The sequence below is a fragment of the Alligator mississippiensis genome, chromosome 4 (genome assembly GCF_030867095.1).
Source record: "Alligator mississippiensis isolate rAllMis1 chromosome 4, rAllMis1, whole genome shotgun sequence".
NCBI classification, from domain to species: Eukaryota; Metazoa; Chordata; order Crocodylia; family Alligatoridae; genus Alligator; species Alligator mississippiensis.
This window is the reverse complement of record NC_081827.1, coordinates 147,893,227-147,919,905: the sequence shown is the minus strand read 5'-3', so window position 1 is coordinate 147,919,905 and position 26,679 is coordinate 147,893,227. Positions and strand designations below refer to the sequence as shown.

Below are 26,679 nucleotides of genomic sequence, written 5' to 3'. Positions count from 1 at the left end.
AGTCACTTGATCTCCAGGACCAGTTTTCCGTAAGCAGAAGTGATAACTGGCCACACCACTAAGGAGTTCTTAAAGTTGTGATCTTGACTGGCCTCACCTGTCTTAATGCTGCAAGCCCAAACCTGGTGGGTTAGAGACAAAGGGATTTAGGTGGGCCCTAGCTTCAGATCCCACCCTGAGACCCCCTCATTCTGTGTGTGGGACTCCAGGGAAGCATATTGTCTCCTTGATGCTCGTAACTCAGAGTGACAAAGCCAGAGCCCCCAGTGGCCGTGAGACCAGGTGGCTGAGGAGTCCAAGGGCACCTGGCACAGACCTGCTGGAGATCTCTCCATGTGTGGCATTGTGGTAACTTTACTTTTTTTCCAAGGAGCCCACATAAAGCTGTCCAAGTGCCCCTGTTACCAGGGGTCCTTCCTTTATCTCACTGATCTTGGCCAAGCCTGCCTTCTACAGTGCCAGGTCTGCCTAGGGGCCCGGAGGCAATTCCTCTCCCAGTGTCCCTTGAGAAGAGCCCTGGTGCATCTGACAGCTTTACTCATGCTTGTCTGCCATGTCTCTTCCAGATGATTTCACCACTGCAGAGGAGAAAGCCCCCTTCTGCACAGGTAGAGTAAAACATGGCATTTCCTTTCCTCTCCCACCCAGTAACCCTCAGTCCTCTGCATGACTCCTGGCAGTTAACTCCTCTTCCCTCATGAGAGCAGTTGGGTCCCAAGGGTAACAGGTTTCCTGTGGTTTGTTTCTTCACAGAAAAACAAGTCCCTGATATCCCTAGGGAGTTCTCATTTCTCTGAGGCTTTCAGTCATGTGCTGTCCTGGCTCAGGCTGAGTAAGAACTGAAGCCTTTCATCCTTGATTGCAGTTGGATCTGTGCTTCTTGCTCCTGGGCAGGCTCAGGGTGTTGGACAAAAGACCAACGCACAGGTTCAGCAACCAAGATCTTTATTGAGTGATACACATAGGTCAAGTGGGGAAAAGCAATGCTTTATCTAAAACCATTCATACTTGCACTCCACTCGTTGATGTGGATGGCATACAGCATTGTGAGAGCCTGGCCTTCACTGTCCTTTTATACTTAGTTTAGGCAGACTTTGCTGCAGTGCCCCTGACAACCAGCTTAACCAGTCACCTTGTTGCTGTTGAGCTGGCTTGAGTCACAGACCTCATGGCTTAGACAAGCAGATGGTAAGATGGATGATAAGGAGTTACTTTGATTTACAACATCCTGAGACAGGGGAGACAAGGTGGCTGCTTACTCCTTATCTTCTTGTAGATGGTTTGTTTGTTCTTCTCAAGGCTGCTTTCTCAGTAGACTGGGTATGCTTGATACCATATTCATTCATGCATTCATCTAAAATTAATTTTCAATAATATTCTCAACATTCCCACCCCCCTTAAAACCCAATATTTAGGGTATCACATTTAGCACGTGATGCCACTTTTTAGTTGCTGTGATTTTTATATGCAATATAAAATAATAATTAATAAGGTTAATAATATAAATGTAATATACAAAATTATTATTGGATATAACATTAAATTGAATATCCCATTGGCTGATAGTGACCAGCTGAACAGAGTTTTCCCTCCAGTTGTGATATGTTGTTTTCTTTGCCTTGGTTATGTGTTTGGAGTTGGCTTGCCCTATGACATTGGATTTTATAGCTTTTTCCCTGCATGATATTTACAGCATGCACTAATTTTGGATGTTGTGTTATGTGGCAGAGAATCTCTGCTGAGATTTAAGTGTATTGAGTGTAAATTTACTTTTTCCAAATAGTTCATAATTGATGGTAAAGCTTTGGTTTACTATCCCTTTTTTTATAAATAATGTCACATAAAACATTATACAAATAAATATTGACAGCTAAATCAGTTACATTAAGATAACACTATTGGTTAATATATAACTACAAACACCAAGTTTTTAAACATACACATCTCTATCCTACATCTACTGTTAGTAACTTATAAAGATTATTATCCAACAGATAGTTACATACTACAAAATCAGGATTAAAACAAAAATTATTTGGTTGTAACATATATTCTTCACATAACTGACTCATTAACTTTGCTTCCTAGGGTATAAATCAGAAACACCTTTTGTTTAAGTGCAGTTAATAGGGCTGGCACTTCCACCTCAATTTGCAGTGTAGTTGGATTGAATAGAAGTTTAGAAGTTGATTATAAGGGTGAAACCATTCTTCTGGACTATAAAGCAGCTTCCACAATTCAACTGGAACTTGCCCATTTACATCCCATCTATATCCTGCATTATAATCCCCTTAATTACATCCAAATACCATGTTTGATCTTAAATATGCATGAAGGCTGTAGATGCATTGCCTTGTATAGTTAGAAGAGCTTTAGCCAAATCATTGTCAATCTTTCCTGAACTCTTCATAGTGAAACACTTAACTTAGCAAAAATTTCAAAATTTTCTTTGGTAGGCTGATCTGACTGATGCAAGAGTTTGCCTAGAGTAAAACTGCAGGGGGCGTCAATATTATGATGTTCCCTGTTTTATTTTTCAAATTGAGGATGTTAAGTGAACATATCCAGAATGGGACAATTTTATTGGCTCAATTGTGTGAATGGTGTCTTCACACCAGAGAACCTGAACACAGCTCTTTGTAAATGAACCTGAATTACTTTGAAATAATAAACCCTGATTTAGGCCTGAGTACACTTGGAATGATTTGGTACCACTTACTTTTATGATTAATTTTAATAACACTATTGTTAGCAGTTCTTTTAATCCGGTTATCTTTGTGTCTTCGCTCAAGCTTAAAATCCTAAAACAAATCACAGATTTTGGCATTCATGACAACAAACAAAAGCAAGAAAGCCACGCAAAATGAAGCAAAAACAAAAGCAAAAGCAAGCCATGCAAATTATGATTAAGAGTCTCTCTGATTCTTCTGACAGGATCTATTGCATTCTGGATACTCCTATAGTGTCAGTGCCTGTTCCTGTAGAATAATACCTGTTATAACATAAACAATAATGTTATTTTATTATACTCAATTTACCATTTTTAACTGGGAAGTATGCACCCACTTACCCTTTTCTCCCTTATCAATTTGGACCTCCATAGGACTAATTTTGTTGACAATATAATGTGGTCCTGTCCACTTACATTCTAAGGCATTTGCGTTTGGAGTTAGTTTCAGTTTCACCTTAAATTCCAAGGACTGGGACATCCTTCCAGTCCAAGTTGGGACTAGGTCTGGGATCCACAGACAAGTTTAATTTTCAAATGGTGTCTTCCTAATAATTTTATCACATCTTTATATTTATATGCATCTAAACTTTTGACAATTTAAAACAAACTAAACAAACAAAAACTACATAACAAGACAACATAAAACAGAGAGAACAATTATTATAACAATAAAAGCCATGGCTTAGGTAAAGAAGATACTGTTGATGGTAATGAGGCCTCATAGTCTATCAGTCACCTTTATTACTGGATTGAATTTTACGGTATAGGTTCTGCAAAAGAAAACACAAACCTGACAAAGAAAATTACTTGCAGTAAAATATTACTCATATTTACAAATTTACAGCGCTGACATGCAGTGGCAATGCATACATCATTGTAATTCTTGGGGTGTGACAAGGATCATCCACAGTTATTTATTGTTTTTAATGGTCTTGCACTATTTTGGCAATTGGAATTGGGATCTTTACAATTTTTTTTCTTTACATGTGAGATCATGGGATACCAATACCCTTGTTGTAATTTAACCAAATTATTATTTTAAAAATGAGTTTTTGTTTTAGAGGGACAATTTCTCCCTCAGAATTTTTACTTAAATTTTTTCTACATTTTTATTGTTGGGACACTCCAAATGTTTAAGATGTTTGGATAAAACAATATTATTGTTCTCATGAATATCAATTTCAAATTATACCAGCACTTTTGTGCTAAGGAAATAACCAAAAAACAAAAACTACATTAGCCAAATTTAATACTAAAAATCATTTTACTCTTCCTGCTATAGCTGCTGGAATTTCAGGGTGTTTTGCTATACCAGGAGCTACAACAATTGTTATTGCATTCAAAGCTCTGAAGTTTATTGTCCATTTTTAGGTTTTCCCCTTTGTTTTCAGAATAGACCAAATCCCAAATCAGGGATTCGCATACCCTAAGCATTTGTATAATCACTCCCTGGTTTAAACTATTTATTCTGAGTTATAATCTTATTTTAGCTTCTAGTGAATATTTACACTGCCTTTATGGGGTTAGGGGTTGATTCTTCATTCAAGATGAATGCTTGTATCTTTAACTCTTTGTCTGCACCTTACAAAATATCTTTATTTGCTTGTCCTGATTAACCTATCAACTACAGCAAGAGCCTTAATAGCTGACACTGTTTTCATAAACACCTTTTGTTCTCCTTTCCTTAACAAGCTGTTAAAACTTTCCTTTCTCACTCCCTGTTACCAATAAGGGTGCCCATACCTACACTTTCAAGGGTTCCTCTTTACCTTGCAACACACACAAAACAAACATCATACACTGCTCACACCCTCTGTTTTGCACCAATACCTTAACAATCTTTGTAAAGCTGCTGACTCCTTAGGCTCTACTTATGTACATTTGCACAGCTTTTAGCACGCGGGTTAATTTTCTCTGCTACTGACTTCTTATTGGACCAGCAATAAAAGTTATTGTACTTAACCTAAACAAACCACAGCATGACCTCAAGCACTCCGAGATCAGGTTACAGCTTTTTCTTAGAACAGTTTTTCCTTAAGTTTTATTCTTGTTCTTTCCTCCTGCCCTTTCTTACATCCAAACGGTTAATCCCTTCACTGACTCTTTCTTTCTAAACACTTTCCACATTTCGCTCTGTGTAACAAATGCCTTATTGCTTCCACTTTTCCCTGTCTTTTATGAAACAGCACTTCTCTTCCACAGCCTGCCATAAAATCCACACTGCAGCCCCATGCTGTTTTTGCACAGCCGGGCAATCACCTAAACAGTACTTTTCAAACTGGCTGTTAAGATCAGAAAGAGTGAAGGGGAGAGGGAGGGGGCACACATCTTTCCTCCAAGAGGATGGTCCTCCCTTCGAAAGTTGTCTGCAAAACTTTTACACCCATCTGACGGTGAGGGTTTTTCAACTACTGAATCTGTTTCTTCTTAGTTACTTTTGGTTTGGTGGCAGTAACCAAAACATTGAAGTCCTTACATCCCTGCTTTAAGTCATCATGTCCCTGAAAGGCATTCAGACTCCAGGGACAGGTACCTTTTTCTTGGATTTATAATTCCTCCCTGACAGTCCACTTGGATGGCTCTTTTGCTTCTTGGTTAGACCCAGACTTTTCCTTAAACATTTTCAAAACAACGGGGAGGCTCCTTCCTCCAAACAGTGGTCTCCCCCGTAAGGGTGACTCGTAAACTTTGTTGCAGGGACACCTTGACACAACGAGATTATGGGTGGGACGCCAGTAGTTTTTCCCGAGTTGATGTGGATGGCATACAGCATTGTGAGGGCCTGGCCTTCACTGTCCTTTTATACTTAGTTTAGGCAGACTTTGCTGCAGTGCCCCTGACAACCCACTTAGCCAATCACCTTGTTGCTGTTGAGCTGGCTTGAGTCACAGACCTCATGGCTTAGACAAGCAAATGGTAAGATGGATGGTAAGGAGTTACTTTGATTTACAACATCCTGAGACAGGGGAGACAAGGTGGCTGCTTACTCCGTATCTTCTTGTAGATGGTTTGTTTGTTCTTCTCAAGGCTGCTTTCTGTAGCCTGGCTGTGCTTGATACCCTATTCATTCACTCATTCATGCATTCTTCTAAAATTAATTTTTGATAATATTCTCAACAAAGGGAGCTAAAATATCCCCAAAAGATACAGTGGGGGAGGCTGAGCATGAGTGAAGGAATCAGAGCCTGAGGGAAAGCCAGTCACAGGGAGACTAGCCCGCACAAGGAAGGAGCAGATATGCCCCAGGCCTTGGCTTGCTTGTCCTGGTCCTCCTTCCGCCAGAGTATAAGACCCAGAGAAGGATTTTGCACTAGTTCCCATCAGGAGAAAGAAGCTGGGACCGAGAGTGGTAGATGTCACAGCCCTTCTCACTGGCCGAGCAGATATTGCAGCTACCCCTAACTGCGTGTGGCTGCACTTCCACCATGACTCTGGCATCGGCTCTGTGGTGCTAGAGCAGGACCTTGAGTTTACCTCCATGTGGCCCCAAGTGTGTCATGCATGGGAAGTGCTGGAAGCCAGGCCATGACTCCCCCATGCCTGGAAATACTCCTCATGGGTGGTGAGGTGAGGGATGCTATCTGTGTTGGTGGAGAGAAGTCACAGTTGCACTCTTCTGCCTGGGGCTCCCATTGCTGGTTCTGTATTTCATACTGCAGCAGACAGGCCAGGAAGTAGGGTGCTGTCTTGACATCTAGACCTGGGCTGAGGGAGATGTTGTCATTTCCCCTCAGTCCTTCCTCTGCCTTCCTTCCTACAGTGGAAGCTCAACAAAGTAATGTGTGAGGGAAGGATTTGTGCTGATGGACCCCACCTGCTCACTCCTGATGTGGCTGGATGGAGTAACAGGTAAAAAACAGAAGCACAAAGGGGAGAATGGACTTCACAGAGCAATTGATAATGACCAATGGTTTCTGATCAGTTTGTTTCAAAACTCACAGGTCCCTGCTCAGCCTCAAATCACAGCTGCAGCAACCTGTGTCTGTGCAGGCCGCAGTATGTGCTTTGACCCTCTAGGTCTGTGCACAGTCAGCAAGCCAGGCAGGTGGGAGAGAGCCTGTGAGGAAAAATCTGCTAAGTCAACGTGTGACCAATAGCCCCCACTTGTCCAGCTCAAGGCCAGGGCAGGATTGTTTCTGGCTTGCCTGAGAGGAGTATGTGTGCACTCTGCCTTTTGAGTGGATGGGGACAGGAGCACTCAGCTGTGTCAGAAACTTTTGCTGTAGTGGACACACAGTGAACTCTCCTGTAGCTCAGGTAGTTGAGGCTTTGGGAACAGCAGCACCTAAACTTTTCCTTGCTGTTCCCCTGAAGTTCCAGCCCTGGCCCAGGTGGCTCTTCCTAGGCCTCATTGGCATTCCCCACTAATTTGTCTTAGCTCTAGTTTTAAACAGCTCTGTTAAGGGGGCTCCTGCTCTGTTCTTGAGAGAGCCATTGCTCAGTCTCAGAGCCTCATCACAGAAAATGTATCTTGATGTTGCTCAACGACATGGATGAGTATAACAGAGCAATTCAAATGCAATTTAGACTGGAAGGAGACAGTCATACAAGTCTGTTAAACCCATTGAAAGCTGCCTAGAATGATTTAGAAGTTTACCTGAAAAATCATCATTTTGAACCGGTTCAGGGTTATGTGTGGACGCCAAGTGTTGCATGACACAGGTCTCATTGGAACTCCCAATGGCTTGCTCCTCACTCTCCCAAGCCTCCCCCCACTACTACAACTGGTATGCAGCCAGAACTCTACTGCCCCGCTTTTATCCTCGTGTTGGCACTTTTTATCAATGAGTCCCCATGCCCTGCGTATTCGATAAGAGCTATCTTTCTAACAATCAGCTGTGTCCTCACTCTGTACTTGGCAATGATTCGTCATCATGTCCCTCAGCCCCTGAAATCTTTCCCATCAGGCAAGCACAGAGCAGACTTGGGTCAACTGCAGGCTGTTGAAATTTACTGAACTCCAGTTTAGGGAAGAAGGGAAAACTGAAAAGTAAAAATGCTCCCGTCACAGGTGACCCACCTTTTGGGACTCCTTTTTTCCCTCCCCGCACCAATGTGTGGTATGTTGGGCTGTGTGCTCATTCCCACCCCCTGTTGTCAGCACCACAGCACTTCACGCATTTGTGAACTAGCTCCCACTCAGGGATATTTGGGTTTGATTGTTATGTGTGTTTGCACCCTGAAGTGCTCACCTCTTTGATGAGTTTCATCTATGCCCTTCTATTATTTCCCCTTCAAATCACTTTTGCGAATAGCTGTCCAACCTTTTCAGCAGCTGTACCACAAATTAGCTCCACACTCTCCCCTAGTGCCACTCCACTCCCCTTCCCCTGCCCAATCTGCTGTTCTGCTTCCTGCTCCTTACCATGTGCTCTGCATCTGATTTACTGCTCTGCTTTCTGTTTCCTGGCTTGTGCTCATTGCCCGATCTGCTCTGCTTTATGCCCTATCTGCCACTGCGCTGCCTGTCCCCTCTCCAGTCTGTTGTGTGCCACACTCAGAGGCTGCCCGTGCTGCTTGTGCACGTGCACTACAGGTTGGCCAGCCCCTGACTTACACAATTCCCCCTCCTCTGGAATGTTTATCCCTTAAAAAGCCTCCACCTTATACATTGTTAAGTTAATTAAATGCATTTAGTTCTTTCAGACCTCATCATAAGTCACTCCATCCAGCCTTTTCTTAGCATGTCTGTCTGAAGAATGTTATTCTATTTCTCTGTTTTTTTCACATTTCCATGTCTATTTCTTGTTGTGAGTCTCCATCATTCATTCACTCAGGGGCCCATTTACATTACCCATTTACAAAGGCGCTGCCTACACAATGAACTAGGTTTCAATTACAGCTGAGCAAAAATTAAAAGACAGGCTGAAAATTGGAAATCATGGATTTTTTTCAAGTTTTGATATGGGAAAGGCAAAATGTTTCCTCTGAGTATTTCCTCTTAAAGTGGCATGTTTCCACATTCTCAGGGGGAAAAAAAACAACAAACGCTTGGATGTGGGTTTCTGAACTTAACTGAAGTGTTTGACTGTTAAGTCTGTAGGAGTGGTAAATAACGTATGAAAGTCAACCATAGGTAAAGTTAACCTGTTCTTTTTCAGACCATAACAAAGTAAAATCCAGTCAAGGAAACTGAGGCCTACACCATTATCACAGAAATGGTAGAAAGCACAATTAACATGGCAATAGTACAACACAGCAGGGCACTCTGTCACACCAATGAGCCTGACCTCAGGGCAGTGTCACTGTGGGCACGTTTTGCAGCTGGATTGCAAGGGAAGATCATCTCCAGTGCAGGAAATGGGTGGAAGGGGAAGGCTAGGCTTCTTCAGGATGATGCCGTGGGAAGAATCTTGGCTTCTCACAAAATTAAACAGGCTCATGTGCCTTACTAGTCCTCATGGAGGACGGCAGCTGAACATGCAGTGCGATGAGATGAGGCCTCTAAATGCGGGGGAAATGATGAGCCTTTGGGACAAGGAAGGAGGTTAACAGCAGCTGATAAAGATCACAGTGTCATTAATTGGCAATATTAACTCCCCCCTCATGGTGCTGCAGTTTTCTTCCTCCAGCTATGTTGAAGCACCTTCCAGGGAGAATTTTCTGACTGCAGAGAAGACAGGTTCAGCAGTGCCAAGGCCCAGTGAAGACCCTCAGGCATTTCCCTGCTCAGCCACAATGTTCACAGGGAAAAGGATGGCATGGGAGAGGGCTGCCAGAGAATTGGCAGCTCCCTTAGGGGATTTGTTCACTGCTATCTCCTTAGAGCAGGTTTGAAGAGCAGCCCCCACCTTAGCTGTGTGAGTCACCCCACTTCTTGTAGGGTATAAGTCTTGGGGTATAAGTCTGAGTCCTGTGGTAAGTTGGGCCTGCATGGGAGCCACCTTTGCCAGGCATGGGAGGAGGGGGGGCAGGAGGGAGGGCATGATTCCCGGCTCCATGAGTTGGTGCTACATTGCAAAGCAAACAGGCAGCAGACAGCACAGCTGGGAAGGCTGCACAGTCTTGGGTTACTCAATGCCTTGCAAAGCCTGAGGTGAGACAGTGCTGACCCTGAGACTGCATTCAGTGCAAGCATTCATGTCCCTGTTAACTGTGATGTGATCCCACACCCAAAGAGTGAGGAAAGTTTCCTGCAATAGATTGAAAAAGGTCCCCAGGGAAGCCATGCTGCCTAGGTCAGCATCAGCTCAGCTGGGAGAAATAGCTCAGCCTGTTTTGAAAACTGCAGTGACAAGAGAAGGGGTCCCAAGACTGACCACTGTTTTAAAACCACAAACAATTTAGATTTCCCCTGTCCAGATAGAAGCAGAGACTTGCTTTGACTGAATGAAGGGAAGGAGTCTTGGGACTACCATGCCTGGGGCCTCCTTGTCTGCACCTCTCTGGTATGATGCTCGCTCCATATTGTAAGTACTTGGCACTGAATGCTCCGTGGCAGATAATAGTTGTCTATCCATTGGCAGCATGATCATCCACCAGGAGCTGATATACTTGGGCCAAGTTCTCTTTAGTAAAAGCCTTCCCTCCAGCAAGAGTGGCAAGGAGCTGGCTTACAGTTGAAACTTGTTATGGAGGTTTCTGCAGTGCTTTGTTTATTGCACGCTTGTAGTCAGCACATGTTTGAACATCGCCTTTTGGCTTCAAAATTGGTACCAAGATTAGAGTTCTTGGACAGATGACACAACTGAGCCGTGTATGCTTCAGTCCCTTCATCTGGCAACTGATTGAACTGGAACCACCACACTATTTCAGATGGAGTCACTGTGAAGTGATATTTTTAGTCCTGTGAGAATTGCAATACATGATTTGTCATAGTGTTTGGCCCAGGGCGCAAATGAGTGAACAATGTTGCCTACACCAGACACATCCAGGGTGTGAGCCTATTACTATAGCATGACCCAGGACCTCTTGTTTCAGCAGAGGAAGACAAAGTCAGGATAGACAAGGGCCATGGCAACCAGAGAAGGTTCATCCACATGAAAAGCTCCATGTATTTAGGAGACAATGAGAGTTTTCTCTCAGAGGATGTGTTGCTCTCTGAAAGAATTTGTCCCTGGCAATGATTTCCCTTCTTTTTCCCATGTTCTTTCACCCCTTGTTTTGCTGGAATAATAGACACATGGTGGGATCTGCTCCTACAGGATGCTATGGACGAGGCAAAGTTATCCGAAGTTTTCACAAAGAGATGATGGAATTTGAAGAATCTGAGCAGCCTGTGCAGTGTTGCTGACTTGGATGATATGACCAGGACTCTCATGCTTCAGCCTAAACTGGTCACAAGTGAAAGAAAAGAAAGGATTCTCTCTCTGGTTTTCCTACACCAACCTTCATTCTCCCCAGCTGGAAGGCTTATCTTCTTTCCCACCCACTAACTCTCTCACACACCTATCTCCTTTCCCCTCTTCTGTTCCATCCATGGAAACCTTGCAATTCAAGATAAAGACTAAAAATCAGACTGGACCAAAGCTTGGAGATGAGCCTATTGGGAATAATTATGAAGAAGAGGGAGGGATATTCTTTCTGCATTCTCTCTCTTCTCTTCATTCTCTTTCCCTTCCCTCTTTCATTTCCCACTCATTGTATTCTTACAGCATCTCTCTTGAAACCATTGAGCAGAGCTTGCTTACACAGATGGTAGGGTATATTGATCCCTTCATCTCCCTTTAAAGTAGATAATGTATTCCCAAATAACTACCATGCACTTGTTTTGGAATGGGAGCACTCTATTCTAAAGTTGCTTTATCTGAAGCAGATTCAAGTCACTTAGAAGATGGCACATTTATTCCAGAAAATGGATGTCCACAAAGGAACCTGATTAGGAACTGCTATTTTGGAATAATTTCCTGTGTTAACAAGCCCTCAGCCAATATCTCATTTCCCCGATGCTTCCCTATATGTCTGAGGATGGGAAATTCTTTGAATCTGGAGGTGGAGTGTGGATTTTGGAGACTGGAACTGTCTGTACCTAGAGTTTATGAGGATTTTTTGTGCATTTGCTTTTGCAAAACACATTTTCATGTGAAAATGTCTTGTGAGTCAAAAGATAGCAGTAGGGTTAGAGGAGCAGTAGGGTTAGAGGGTTGTGGTAGCTGTGATGATCCAGGAAACATGCCTAGAAATAAGGTCTCATGGAAGGGCACTTTGTGCACAAAATCTTGTCTAACATCTTTCACAACTATATAGTTGATCCAATAAAAGATACCTCTAATAATCCATTGCTTCTTACATTGAATCAAAAAATATTTCTCATCAGAAATAAAAGTTCCAACACCACCAAAATTCGACCTATTCCATTTGTCTCAGTCTTTCCTTTGTGCCTTCCTGTCATTTCCTCCTCTGCTTCTTGGTCTGGGTGTTGCAGACAGAGGCGCTATACAGAGATATTTGCACTGTCCTAGTTTACCCAGTTTCAAGCAGGGGTTAGCATCACTGGTGCAGGCTGCATCTCTGCCTGTAGCTGCACGTGGAATACTGTAGGCAGGGGAAACTCCCAGCAGAGAGAAGCCTTTCTGTTCATGTGAGAGAAGAATTTCCCTTCAAATATGCTTTCTTTCACACTTCCTATTTTTTCCTCTAGAGATGGAGTTGAACCCAAACCTATGAACAAAATCCCTTGCTCTCCTCCTTCTGGCCCTCCTAGCTGCCCAGTGGGTCAGCTTCAAGAAGATGGGGCTCTGAACAGGATTGCTGGTTAGACTGCTTTGCTGAGAAGCAGGAGATTCAGGCTCAAATCCCTTTTGGGGATGGGAGCTTAAAACTCAGGTCTCCTGCTCCCTGGACAAGTGCCCTGGCATAGATTCTATTGGACCAAAACATAGGAGGGCCCTCCTCCTCCTCTGGTATGCAACCTCACACACAGTTAGTTATAGCAATTTTTCTAACCCATTTGGGAGGGCTTGTAAGCAGTTATGCATGAACCTAGGCTATCCTGTTTTCCATGGGCATAGCACAGCCTTCTGAGCATGCTATGCATTAAATGCAATGGCTGCAGAAGTGCCTTTTTGGCAAGATACTGGGGAAATGTCTGCTCCATGGATGAGGAAGCCTTTCACTCTGTGGTTCTCCCCCCTGCCCCCCCCCCCCTTTTTTTTTCTTTTTTGGTAAGTCTCTGTTACTTAGAAGAGCCCAGAGACACTGAGCTCCCCTCAACAGGGCCCCAAACAGCAGCTCTGGGGCAGGAAGAGCTGCAGCCCAGCAGGGCTTGCCACCAAACAATGTTAACCTGGGAACAAGTGAGCATTTGGCACGGGAGTTTCCATATGCGACCACAGCAGAGCCATTCAGGTACCCTCCATCCATGCAGGGCTGACACCAATGTAGGAAGTAGCTTCTGCTCACACCCGGCTTGCAGGCTTCTGTTCTGGCTCCATTCCACCTGCTCTCCTCCCTGGGACCACCTGTCCCTTCTTTCCAGGGAGAGGATCTCTGTATGGGGAGCAAACTGACCTTGGAGTAGCTTCCCAGCTCTGTCGCCTAAATCACAGGCAGACATTGTGCGGGCTGAAATCTGCATAATGGCCCTGCTTCAACCCATACCTCTAGCTATTTCAGTGCAAGCCTGTGCATGTGGGAGCACCTGCAGGTTGGTTTAATAGTGACACAGGAAGGTCTCCCCTCCCCGCCACTACCCAAGGAACCATACTGGCTGGCAGTCTCAGCTTGGGGTCCTGACGTGGGTAGCCAGTTTCATGGGCTAATAATCCAGAGAACTAAGCAGCCAACTGCAGAGGCCTGAGAACAGCTAGAAACAGGTGAAACTATCAGCTTTGTGTGTCTGGGGATGTTTTGACCACAAAACGTTAGCTACCCTGCTGTGGGTGCATGCAACCATGGTAACCGAATGGGTGCTATTTCCTCTTCACGTCAGTAGACTTGCAAGTGGGCAAGTCAGTATGCGTATGTGGGCAAATGAATGAGTGAGTTAAATGGCAAGGCCAACTGAGACCAGCCAGACCCAGTCAGGACCAGTCTGAGCCAGTCTTGAGTGAGTGGGAGTTGACAGCGTCTCGCCCCCGGAAGTTCACAGGAACATCAGAAAACAGGACTGGGCACAATCTGCTGGGCCACCAAGTCCGATTCCCTACACTCACCGGCAAATTACCACTTTGAGGCATAAAAGCCTTGAAGTGGTAACATCACTTCACCAAGAATGCTCCATGATACACTACAAGTAAAAGCAGGGCAGACAAGGGCACTGTCAGGGCTTAGCCACCGCAGTGCCAGAGGCAGTGGTCCCTCCCCCCACCAGTATCTGTGCAAGTCAGGCCTAGAGGGAAAATTACTTTCCAACACCAAATTTGCTGATGAGTATGGCCATGAACAAAAGAGCAGGACCCTCCACCTGGTCACCTCTGGGTTTTCTAAGTACTGGCAGGAGCATCAGTGCACTCCAGTTAAAGCCCCAGCCTAAACTTTGGCCAGTGCTCCAGAGTTTCAGAAAATGGTGGAAAAAAACCCTCCAGAAGCCAGCAACCTTCATAAGGGGTAAAAAATAAATACCTTTCTGACCCCCTACAGGCAACCAACAAAAGCCTGGGATTATCAGACATGTACCAGACTATAAGAGACATGTAGAGTAGGTAGAGTGAAGATGGAGACCAGTCAGAACAAGATCTGGGGACCCTACCAGGTCTCCTGTGAGGCAGTCAACCTGTGTCAGTACTTGAGTGTCACTATCCATGTGTGCTGTAGACATGTGATTGATTGACAGACTCTAGCTCTGATTTGGTTTCTGTGTGCGTTATTGTGTTTCTTATTCATGAGAGCTGCTTAAATTGTACAGAGTTAACAGACATTCCTGTTCCCTGCCACATAAAACTAACTCCTATGATTTGGGCTGACAAAGGCCCTATTTAGATTGACTTTTAAGTTGGCTTTTTACTGACTAGTTAAACCAAAACAGGATGCTCTCTATTTAGAATGGATAACCACACAAGAACTCACAATGAAACTAATAAAATACATAAACTAAAACTGGCAGGGTTATTTCCATGTGAGTCTAGGGTAGGCTAGCCCATTATTTATAGTTAGAAGTTGTGTTAAGGGCCCCATGATGTTAGGACGTTGTACAACTAAACAAAAGATAGTTCAACTTTGCAATGTTTGACAGATAAAGGATGAAATTCTGGGACACTGAAGTCAACAGGTAGACTTCACTCAAAGGGTAAGTAGGAAAACAGGGATGTGGAGCCATGCCCCCAGGAATACACACAGATCAGAGCTGCCAGTAAAACCCAGGTCTCTGCAGTAGCAGAGCAAGCAACCATGCCACAGCCCCACACCACCTCTTTTGGTGCCAGCACTAGTCAACAGGAAGTCATTTACACAGCACTTGAACAGCACCCCATTAATACTCCCCCACCCCCAGCCCCAAATAAAGATGTCTTTCTAATTATCCTTCTTTACCTGCCTGTCTTCCTCTTTATTTTCCTTTCTTTCCTTCCAAATCCTCGTCTCTCTCATTTCATCCTGCTCCTGGTGTCTTTTCCTGTCAGCTGCTCCCTGCTGGTCTTTTTCTTGAATAATGGCAACACAATAGCACACAGAGCCTACGATTAAGGTCAGGGGCCCACTTTGCTAGGCTCTCAACTGGCATAAATAAGGACACAGTGGGCATGTCTACATGAGATGTTTATTGAGGAGTTGACTAATTAGCTCCACCGTAAAATGTCACCATCTACACATGCGGTGATATTAGGATGGAGTAAACTAATTAAGTCCACTGTAGGATAGTACTGCCAGACATGAGTACTATCCTATGGCGGAGATATTTACTCCACTGCAATGCACATGTAGACACTGGCTGGGGCACAAGGGTGCTTCAATGCAGGGGCTGCCTGCCAGCTAGCCCCACACTGAAGCACCCTCGCACCTCAGCCAGCCCCTCTGTAGCATGTTGAGCTGGGTTAGAGTAGCCCTAGGCTGGCAGGCTGACCCCCAGGGTCCTCTGCCAGCTGGGGCTCTGTTACCCCAGCTCAACGTGTTGTGGTCCTAGGCACATGTGTAAACTCTGGGCCTGAGAGCAGTAAACTCCATTGTGAACTGCGCCAGAGTTTATTCAGCCACATTAATTTCACATGTAAACACACACAATCTCTGCTGCCCTGAAAGCCTTATGGCCTTAAGTAAAAAAGTGATAAGCAAGGGGTTGGGAAACAGACTTCCATTTCCCTTATATACAGGTAGACTTGCACTTTTTCAAACTGTTGGCCTGATTTTAAGAATCAGCTTCTGACAGTTGGAGTACTGCGTCCAGTTCTGGGCGCCACAGTTCAGGAGGGATGTGGACAGCATTGAGAGGGTCCACAGGAGGGCCACTCTCATGATCAGGGGTCAGCAGGGCAGGCCCTACGAGGAGAGGCTACGGGACCTGAACCTGTTCAGCCTCCACAAGAGAAGGCTGAGGGGGATCTAGTGGCTGTTTACAAACTAGTCAGGGGGGACCAGCAGGCATTGGGGGAGTCCCTGCTGCTACCAGGAGTGACAAGAAATAACGGTCACAAGCTGTCAGAGGGTAGATTCAGGCTAGACATCAGGAGGCGCTACTTCACTGTCAGGGCGGCTAGGATCTGGAACCAACTTCCAAGAGAAGTGGTGCTTGCCCCTACTCTGGGGGTCTTTAAAAGGAGGCTGGATGAACACCTTGCCGGGGTCATTTGACCCCAGTACTCTTTTCTGCCCATGGCAGGGGGTCGGACTTGATGATCTGCTGAGGTCCCTTCAGACCCTACCAACTATGAAACTATGACACTCAATTGTGGGCAGAGTGTAACATCCCTAAAATGACCAATCACAACATATTCTATTGATAACTTGGAGATCTGTATTGATACACAGTAGCAGCATATGACAATTAGCAAGCAAGCAAAGGTTCTCACCATACACTGTGTCCCAAGGATGCACACTGGAGGACAGACAGCTGGCCAGCACATGATCATCTTCTGCAGGTTTCTTGTTTCAGTTTGTGGTGGTCTCACCAGGAGGAAGTTGCTGAGCAATGAACACACCCTCCCTTTTTTCCTCTCCAGTGTTATACCTTTAGTTCATTCATTGTGTACCTAACTGGTGCTTGTTCATTGGTTGTCCAGTTCAACATACCTTGTCCTTTTAATGAGGGTACTGTCCACGTGTGTTTCACGCATCAGGCATCTGGTACGATCTGATTATATAGCTGGAACCTTTGCATCCCTAATTGGGACTCTTAGGTACCAGGAGAGGTTAATTTCTGCAGCTGCGCTCTTATCTTTTGAATACGTGGGAGTTGGGGCCAGTTCTCTTTTCAAGGTTTGTTAGACACTCTCTACTCCCAAAAGAAAAATCTCTGGAATGTGAGAACTGCCTTGTTTCCGAGCTCCTCCTCTGCTAGGATGTAAAAGCATGATTTTGCTTTCTAGCACACTAGTTAACCACACTTATATTGAATATATTGAATAACAAGCAGTGAATAAGCACTAAAATTCTAAACTAATGAAATGTTAGCCAGCACAACCCACCTACTATACACAGACAAAATATATGACCAGTATCCATCAGCCTCACACGCTTACCACCATGAGTGGGCACTGATGCTACAGTCAGCGTGATGGAGGGGCAGATGGAGAGGATTCAGTCCTAGCTGGCTGTTTTATAGAGGACATTTAATGTTTGGGGCCAGGGTGGAAAAAGGTGCCTGGCCATTTGGGTGAGAAGTGGACCAATGGGCCAGTGAGGCTGGTACCGCTGACAGGGAAGAGGAGGGGTGACATGACAGAAGTTTCTGTCTCAGTTTGTCTTCCCATCATTCTCTTTCTTTGCCCTATTGTTATCATTTTCCTTGCTGGTGCTTAGTTTAAGTCCTGGTTCCAGAACCCAAAAGTGTGGATGAACTGGGAGCCAAGAAAGTGCATCCAAGCACAAGCACCTTTGAGCCAAGTAGAGATATGGGGACTGAGCTGCAATAACAGAAGACCAAAGAACATTTTAAGGGCAGGAATAAGGAGCCCTAGCAGAGCTGCATGGGAAGCCCAGAGCTGGCACAACAGGCGGCTGCAGAAAGGGATGGTGACAGAAGTGCACAAAATAATAAAAGGGATGGCTACAGTAAATCAATGAACTTTTTCTTATAATATAGGGGTGAACAATGTGACCGGTACATTCAACTGAAAGAAGGAAACACATATTTTTCCACATAACTGATTAACCTAAAGTAGGGTTCATGACTCCAAGGGGTCAGCAAGACAGAGAGTTTAATTAGCTCCAGAAAAGCAATACACAGCTTTAGAATGAGAGGAACCCTGGGATACCCTAGATAGGATGAAAAGCTTCATTTTTAGTGACACTAACCCTCATGTCCCAGGGCAGCAGTAAGGGAGGGTTCTGCTTTCTGGACTTATGATTGTACAGCTGGGCATTATGGGGTTTCTAATTCTTTGTAAAGAAGCATCTGATGTTCACCCTTGGCCAGGACAGAATACTGTCTAGGCATACTCCAGATCTGATCCAGCATGGCCCTATATAATACAAGGAACGTGTTGTTCAGTTGCCAGGTAATTAGATTCTCTTTGGTTTCCTTCCCCATAATTTATGTTGTCCCTGGAAGTACTGTCAAATTCTGCATACGCCCAGCAAAGCTGCCCAAACAATCCACTCCATCCAGGATAGCAATGGTCTGTCTTCTTCAACAGCCATTCTTACCACCCCTTTTCCATGCAACAAGGCCCTGGCAGCCCCTTGCCCCCACAGGCTCCTAGGTTCCCTTGTTGGCTGCTGCTTTCTCAGTGTGGCCAAAAAACCCCCTTGGGATCCTTTCTAAACTCAGCCACTCCCAGCCTACCTCATCCCTGAGTCTGTCTCCTCCCTCAGCCAAGCCCCCCGCCACATACACAACAACTCCCCTTTGGGTGCATCCAGATGAGTGCATATGGGTGTCTTCCTGGAGCCAAATAGCAGCAGCATATATTTGTGCCACTGCTAGTTGTCTCTGGGGAACACCCCTGCACATGTGCTCTGGGGCACAGCAAGTTGCCCTGGGTAGGGTAGGTGAGGCTGAGGCCAGCACCTGGACTGGCTCCAGCAGTCTTACCTGGGGCCTGGGGACCTTCCAGGGCTCCAGAAGCAGTGATCTGGGTGTATGGAGCCTAGCCAGCAGCCAGAGCATGGCTCTGGTCAGCCAGACTCTGATTTTGGGCAGTGCACACTGCCACCACTTACGCTACGCTGCTTTTTTTTTGGTGTGCTTTTTTTTGATACCAGGATTTCCCAGTATCAGAACCAAATCACATGCATGGAGTTCATTTTGTGGTGCTTCAAGAGCCTTTGAGGCACCACAAAATATATGTGCATGCTTCTGTGGACGCAGCCTTTTGAGGGCAACTTCTCTGCTTCCCTAACAGTATGGGTATTCTGCAGTGGACTGCCCATTGTGGGGAGTGTTTACCAGTGCTTAAAACTAATAAAAAGGTTTCTCCTGCCATGGCCTGCCCATGAATGAAAGTGAGGGGCCCTTGACAAACCTCACCCTCACTGGAGTCAGGCCAGCACTAGGGGTGCTCAGTGAGGCTTCATATATAATCTTACTAGGCCAGCAGCCTTAGAGTACTCATGAGAAAAATCTGCTCCTTGGCTGGGGAGACACTATAATTATCCAGGTGGTGGTGCGACACCATGATCAACCCCCAGGCCAAGAGTAGACTTGAATGGCATTGTGTAGTAAAGGGTGCACCCCTGTCCAGTGCACTGTGGACAGGATGCCCTACAAGTGTCTTATAATTAGCCTCCCACTGCCCAACTTCAAGTGGGAAGATCTCAGCTAGACTCCTACTTTATGGAAATGGGGGACTTCTCCCTAGCTTGCTCCTGTGGCCTTTGGTAAAGGACAAGTGACAGTCAGGGGCACCCACATACGGTACTTGAATGTTTGAGTATTGCCCAATTGAAAGGATTCAGAACTGATTTGACTAATTTGACCTGCAACATGAAAATTTTTCCAAAAAAAGATAAATCTGCCCCTTGACTTCTCTGCTTTCTTTGAACAGGGTATTTAATGCTGGTAAAAGGGGTTGAGATGGTAACACCTAGAAAGGGAAACCCTCTAGATACAGTATTTTTTCCAACTATTTGAGTTGGTCTAATACAAGATATTGGATTTACCCAAAGAACCTTGTCTGCCTATGTCCTTAGACCCACACCCCTGAAACACAGTATAGAACAGCACTTACTACGGCACTGCTAACTTTTATCATGGGCTCTTTGGTGATGTGTCTCATGCCAGAGCTCCAGAGTGGTGACCTCAGGCTCCTCCTTGAGGTGGGGCCCGTGTTCTCCTAAAGCAGTGAGATGCACCTTGCCTGGAGTTTTCAAAGGGTCGAGCAGATTTAGACTCTTGGCTCCCATAGACCCTGTTGTAAACCCCAGCACCAGCATGTTGTGAATGCTATTATATCAATATGAATGAGTGAAAGGCAGTACAGTCTCTGGTGTGTTTAGACCTGGCCTAAAAGCTGAGAATGAAATAAGGTCTCGTGTGTGTGTGTATGCGTGTGTGCGCAACCCAGATAGTCATTTGCTTCAGAGCTGGACTGAGAACTAACCAACTCATCACACGCGGGAGCTGGCACTGAATTGAAAATGCTTTCATGGACCTAAATGAACTGATCACTCCCTATTCCAACCCAGCCATGTTCAGGATCAGGATATATTTTACATTTTAGGAGTTAAGCCCTCTGCAGGTGCTGCTGACTTGACATTTCACTTTGCTTCACTTCACTTTTTGACCTCAGTGAGCGTCTACCCTGAGTCACTTTTGGTAGGTTTGTTGAAAACTTGTATCATTATAGTTGATGGTGTCACACTCAAAAACTATCTGAAAAAGTAGATATCTAGTTCGGAGGAGAGGTGCTGTCTTATCTCTTATATATTTCAATTACATGTATCCAGGAGATGAAGGGTCCCACCTCAGAACAAAGGATTAGCATCTCCATCACACAGACTTCAACAGGTTGGAGTTGAGAAGAGCCCCCAGTGAGGTCATTTGTGTTTGTCCTTTCCAGACTTTGCCAGGCACAGCAGTCATAATTGCAGTGGCCCAGTTTTCTGGCTTTGGTCTAGCACTAAAGCAACAAGGCCTCACTCTAACATGCTCCCACTTCCTGATAGTTGATCTGGCTTTTTATCCTTTCATGCACAGAGAGATGTAGTTAGACGTGTTAGTCTGAAGTCAAGTAGAAGGAAGGGTAGGTATGCACCTTACATAATAACCCAAGTGTATATGTGTGTAGATAGAGAGATAGCACAAGCTTTCATGGGCTGAAACTCACGTTATCACATGCTGTGAAAGGATGTGCATGAAACTGCTTAATTTACACCAAGAGGAAAACTAACTTAATTGATTCAGTGGATGCCTCTGTCTTCGCTCTGATGAGCCTGCGATTAGAAGCAGGGACTTGATTTTGGGCCTTCCACCTTCAAGGAGAGTGCTCCAACCCCCAGCGACTCTCAGGAACAATTGTGAAAGGTGCTGGGGCTTATTTTTACTCTGTTTCAGAATGAAAGCACATATTAGATCTGTGATCCTTTCCAGGATGTTGTATTTATTTTCTGGCAAGCCCTAGTTATAAGCCTTCCCTAACCCCTGCACAGGGCAGAGTTCAGTGCAACAGGCTGGAAAATGTATTTCCTGCCAACTGCAATTTCTCAGATTGTTAAAGTTTAGTTTCATTTTGCTCTGCCTATTAGCAAGTCTTTTTGCCTGGTTTTTGTCCACATTTTCAACAGAAGCCACAAGATTTTCTCTGGAGGTTTTGCTTTTGCTGTTAGAAAATTTCCAGCCAGCAATTAGTTGCAGCTCTGTGTGTGGGTTGTGGAGGGAAGAGGTGGGGAAGAGGGGTGTTTGTAGGGAAAGAATATGCAACTGATTCTGGATTGAATTTTCAAGTGCTTGTGATAATCATCTCCTAGCTCCCAGCAAAACTAAAGGTGTCTTGGGGAAGCGGGAGCAGCATCACTAGGCCTGTTAAGAGTGGTTCTGCATTGAATATTTGATCTTGAGAACTTGGCTGATCCCTTCCCAAACAATAGTTAACCATGGGTTTAATCATAGGCCAGAAAGAGACCCCTGGGGTTCAGAAAGGGAACCCTCCATATCCAGTGTGCTTGAGAGCAGCTATGTGGGACTGGCTTCACTGCTGCATTTCTGGATTTGGCATGTGTGATCAGGGGTGGGGTATGATGATGAGCACCCCTTCATCCGCCCTGGACAGACCAAGGATGCAGCATAGACATATGCTGTTTTCTCCGACTTTCCCTCCAGCCAGCCTCTTCATAGGTTACTCACTATAAGAGGCACTTTCTGATTGGTTGCTGTCAATTTCTCTGTGTTTGTAAGTCCCTGGAGTAGTGGTCCAGGCCATTTTTAACCCATGATCTTTGAAAGTAGTTTTTAACTGAAGTGAATGTCCTTGGATAATTGCTGACTTAGAAAGGGAGGACTTTTTATCTCCCCCCTCACTAGTCTGGAATGTCTCTTCATCCCTTCCCTACCTTCTTTCCCTGATTTCCTGCTCACACTAACAAGATGCCCACGCTTTATATCTGGCTTCATAGGTCCTAACAGTTCAGCTGCAAAATCTTGGCACAAGTATACAGTTAGAGTACACAGTACATTAACTTACATCAGTCTATACATTAGTATAATATCAGTATACCTAAAGTTACAAAATACTTGATTGTTTAGTACCTATTGGCTATTAACCCTTAGGCTGTGGTCTGAATTTAGTGTTTGCTTTGCCTGATGTAGTTGACTTCAAACTTTCTGCTGAAATATCTTCCTTAATACTTGCCATGTTCACTTTGCAGTCAGTTGGAGCAGCAAGATGGGCACACTCCTGAAGTCTCACCTAGACCACTGAAAATAGCCTGTATTGACTTCCATAATCTCTCCCCAGTTCCTTCTTAGAAGCTCCCTGTTTGGCCCTCCTCTTCCTTCTGGCACGAAACTACCCCTGTTGACCCTCATCCTGGATCTATGCTATCATGCCTCATCAATAGAAACCCACCCTGGGCCTATACACAGGAGAGCTGTGCTCAACCTGCTTTCTATCAAGAAGTCCCATCAATCAGGTCAGATGCAATTTTGCGAGGGCTGCCATCTGGGCTGTGAATCCTAAGATGGGATCTACCTACTGTACCAATGGAGTAGTCAGGACATTTCCCATTTGCTCATATCAGGACTGTTAGGGTAGTAAACTGGAGGAAGATGGGAGGAGGCAGTGTCTGTAAATGGCCAGAACAGGGTGATTTGGTTCACTGTGGTTTGAATTATTAAGAGCCAAGTGGAAAGATACATCAGTCCCTGTAGTTAGAATAGTTGCCCCAGGGACATTGATATGATGCTTTGAGTGAAAAAACAGAGTTGTCTTATAACATTTAAGAAAATGGGAGGGAACATTATCTGTCAGAGCAATGGAGGAATCAAAAGATTGCTTGGGGTTAAGAACAGGCAGTTTGAAAGTCGTGGGTTACTCCTCATCAATCGGCAGTCCCTTGCATCGCAGTCAAGGGTGATAGTCTTCCATGATTGTCTTATCTGTGGGAAAAGATCGCTCCTGAGAGATGGCTATTGCTGGAAGACTGATGGAAGGGAAGGAGCCCTGCATTGAGAGGACTATGGCTGTAGCTGAGCTAATGCCTGGGACCCTGCTACATTTGGGACTGCAAGTAAAAAGTGAGTCATGAACTGGCACAAAGAAAGCAGTTACAAGAAGCACTTGGAGCCAAGAGTGCATCTGGTGGCAGAGCTGTACTGCTACTCAGCACATCCACAAGTGGTGGACAGTGGAATGACTTTCAGGGAAGGTTAGCTGCAAAATAAATCTTGGGTTAACAGATATTAGAAACAGGAACTGTGAAGCCACGAATATGGTACACAGTGGCTGTGTCTACATGAGATGCTGGCTGTGCAGTTGTTACCGTGCATTCATTTAGTACTTGCATACCCAAGCACTAAATGACTGTGCAGTAACTGGTGTTACTGCGCAGTAGCATCCCTGCATGGCTTCCTGGTGATACTGACTGTACAGTAGCTCATTACTACTGTGTAGTAGCTCTTTACTGCTGTGCAGTAGCATTGCATCATGGTTTGTGCCCTGCAATGCTACTGTGCAGTATTAATAAGCTACTGCACGGTAGTAACAAGCTACTGCACAGTAAGCATCTCAGGTAGATGCAGCCAGTATAAATGAGCCTGGTTACAGCAAGGCACAGTGCATGGTGTATTCTGCCCAACATTACAATAGTTTCTACTGTGATGGAGTAATCAGCCTTTATCTTTTGGCTGGAGACTGAAGTGTCTGTAACCCTTAGAGCAGGGACACATAAGAGCAAAGGGACCACTTTGTCTGTTCAATGTCTCGTTCCTGTGCAGCCATCCCTTCCACTGCAGATTCTCCATTCATTTCTACCTTCCAAGTTCTTATGGATGACCTATCCCAGGCAAAGGCAACATCACTGTTTCTGCATCAGCACAGCTATGCCTGATGTGTTACACCCCAGGTACAGAGGGTGTTCTTGACTTTTGCTGGTGGCACTGGGAAACAATGACAGAGAGGCAGAAGGATCACAGCAATTGTGTCTGGTAGAAGCTTTTCTGAGACTGTGGGGATAGAAGCAATTATGAAGGCAAGGAGAAACCAATCAGCAGGTCCTTCGTGGAGGAAGGAAAGAGATCCAGAGCACGGCTTGACTACAGTGTAGTGGTGAGGTGCTGATACCCTGATACCTTACAAACTACCTTTAATCCAGTCAGAAGAGATGCCAATCTCAGCAAAGATGTATCAGTGCCTGCCTCAGACTAATTACCTAAACTAAACTCTGAAGGCTCCTTGTATAGTCCACACTAAAAACCATGCCCCATGTCTGCATAGCTGTTGGTACCTGGGCTATCTAGATCAAAGCAAATTTGGGTATATCTATGCATGCAATCACATCTCCTGACTGCAGTTTAGATACCCCCAGGGATGCTTTGGGCCTTGGCCTGGTACCCCTGTGCTGAAGACCTTCTTGTGGTTGGGAGTCTTAGCCACTATTCTGAAAATCTCTAGGCCTCAGGGAAGCAATGGGAAATCTACAAACGTGACCCAAGGGGAGACCACTGCATTGATTTCATTCCCTGAAACAGCAACTGTAAATGGCATAAATTGACCCCTACACCCTGTATGGGTGTAGCTGTAACATATTCAAGCAATCCCCTCCCCCCTAGGAGCAGATGCAATGCTTCTGGGTGGCAACATGATTCCTGCTGCATTCAGGCTCCCTGGGTACCCTCCCTCTTATTTTTCCTGCCATACCTTGATGTGCTTAGTTGATTTGTAAGAGGGAGGCTCCCCTAGGGTCCCAAAGCGAGCCCTCATCTGTCCTCCAACCAGCAGGTCCCTCCCAGACCCCAGTGGATCCAGTCCTTCCCTTCAAGTGCTAAGTGCACCCTCATGGCCTGTCCCTGTTCCTGTCCCAGGGCACCTGTTGCCTTAAGGGCTATTCACAGCCTCCTTCTATCCCTATAGCCAGCCATGCCCTGCAGATATTACCAGCTGTCACCTGAGGCCTCCTCAGGGCTCCACTCCTTTGTTGGGGCTTCTGCCTTCCCAGCTTCAGCCCCTTTTATTTGGCTAGGCCCCTCTTAGCCTAGGTCCACTGAGCTGGACCTGGCTTCCAGGCTTCAGCTCCTGTCTAGCCCCTCTTGGCCTGTGGGATCCCTGGCCCTGGTTATGCTCCTCTCAGGCTGTGGGGCCCCTGGCCCTGGTTGTGTCCCTCTCTGCTTTCTGCCTGCCTGATATTGAGCCCTGGCCCCTGGCAGGGCTCCAAAGCTGCAGATGCCCCTCAGGCACCAATGTGTTCATGGTGTATCCCTCAGCACCCGAGTGTGGCTTAAAACTCAATGCACCCTCAAATGCCCCTCTCTGGCCTCCTCCTTATCCCTTATAGCCACACCTGGTATGCCAGTCTGAAACATAAACAAATACATAAGCCCCCTAGCCATAGGCAGCTGGTAGGGGAGCATGGGGGGGGAGGAACGTGCTCCCCCGACAACCCCATCCCTGCCACCGCCGGCTTCTGTGGGTTCTTGCCAGCCCCGTCCCTGCTGCCGGCTTCTGTGGGCCCCCCCCCCCCCATCCCAGACTCAGGAGTCACCAGTCACCCATTCCCCTGGCTATAACTAGAAGAGCTCCACACTGGGTCCTACTCCCTACAAGCTATAAGCCTCTTACTTGCAGTCTCCAGGGAAGATCAAATGCTAGGCAGTCCCTCTCCTGTAGCCATCCTGCTCAAGAACTCCTCTCCTTGCTGCCTGCAGGGCCAGACACCCTGCTTTGGCTCAGACCCCAGATTTATATTCCTCCCAAGTCCTGCCCCATCCTGTCAGGTGACTCCACAGCCACTTGCAAGTGCCCCTATGACAGTAGCAGTTGTAAGTTGCTCTGGAAGCTAGCCATCAGGCCCTAACTGATTTCCAGCTACTGAGAGTAGCTTACAACTGCTACTCTCAGTGGGGATGGTCCTGCTTTGAGCAGGGGGTTGGACTAGGTGACATCCTGAGGTTCCTTCCAATCCTAATTTTCAATGATTCTCTCCATTCCAGGAATCCCAGAGGTATATTAGTGGAAATGGGCTACCCGCCATGGTGATGTAGGCCTATGTTGAACAGCCCAACAGGTTCCTTGTACACAGGAGCTAGGTAAGGCCATAATTCCTCAAATTCCATGCCTCTCACAAACACAAGGGATTTCTACCTGCGTGACACTGAGGGAAACTCCGGTATAAAACATGAGCAAGTGTCTTGGCATCAGGCTATAGCAGACTAGGAAAACCTCTGGAAGACTTGTCAAGATTAGTTGATCATTCTCAATCTTTTTAGATTCAAGTCACCCCTAAAAAAATGCCAGTTCTTAGCTTTCGCTCATGTTTTGATGACAAAA

At 45.6% G+C, this 26,679-nt stretch overlaps 1 long non-coding RNA gene across 1 annotated transcript; it reads right to left on the bottom strand.

Annotated features, from left to right (window-relative positions):
* Nucleotides 1-928: 928 nt before the first annotated feature.
* On the bottom strand, nucleotides 929-16,956 carry LOC109281912 (uncharacterized). Its single transcript, XR_009461908.1, has 2 exons — nucleotides 16,612-16,956; nucleotides 929-15,249 (listed from the first exon to the last, which is right to left on the bottom strand). It is a non-coding gene; the product is annotated as an uncharacterized LOC109281912 (long non-coding RNA).
* Nucleotides 16,957-26,679: the final 9,723 nt, after the last annotated feature.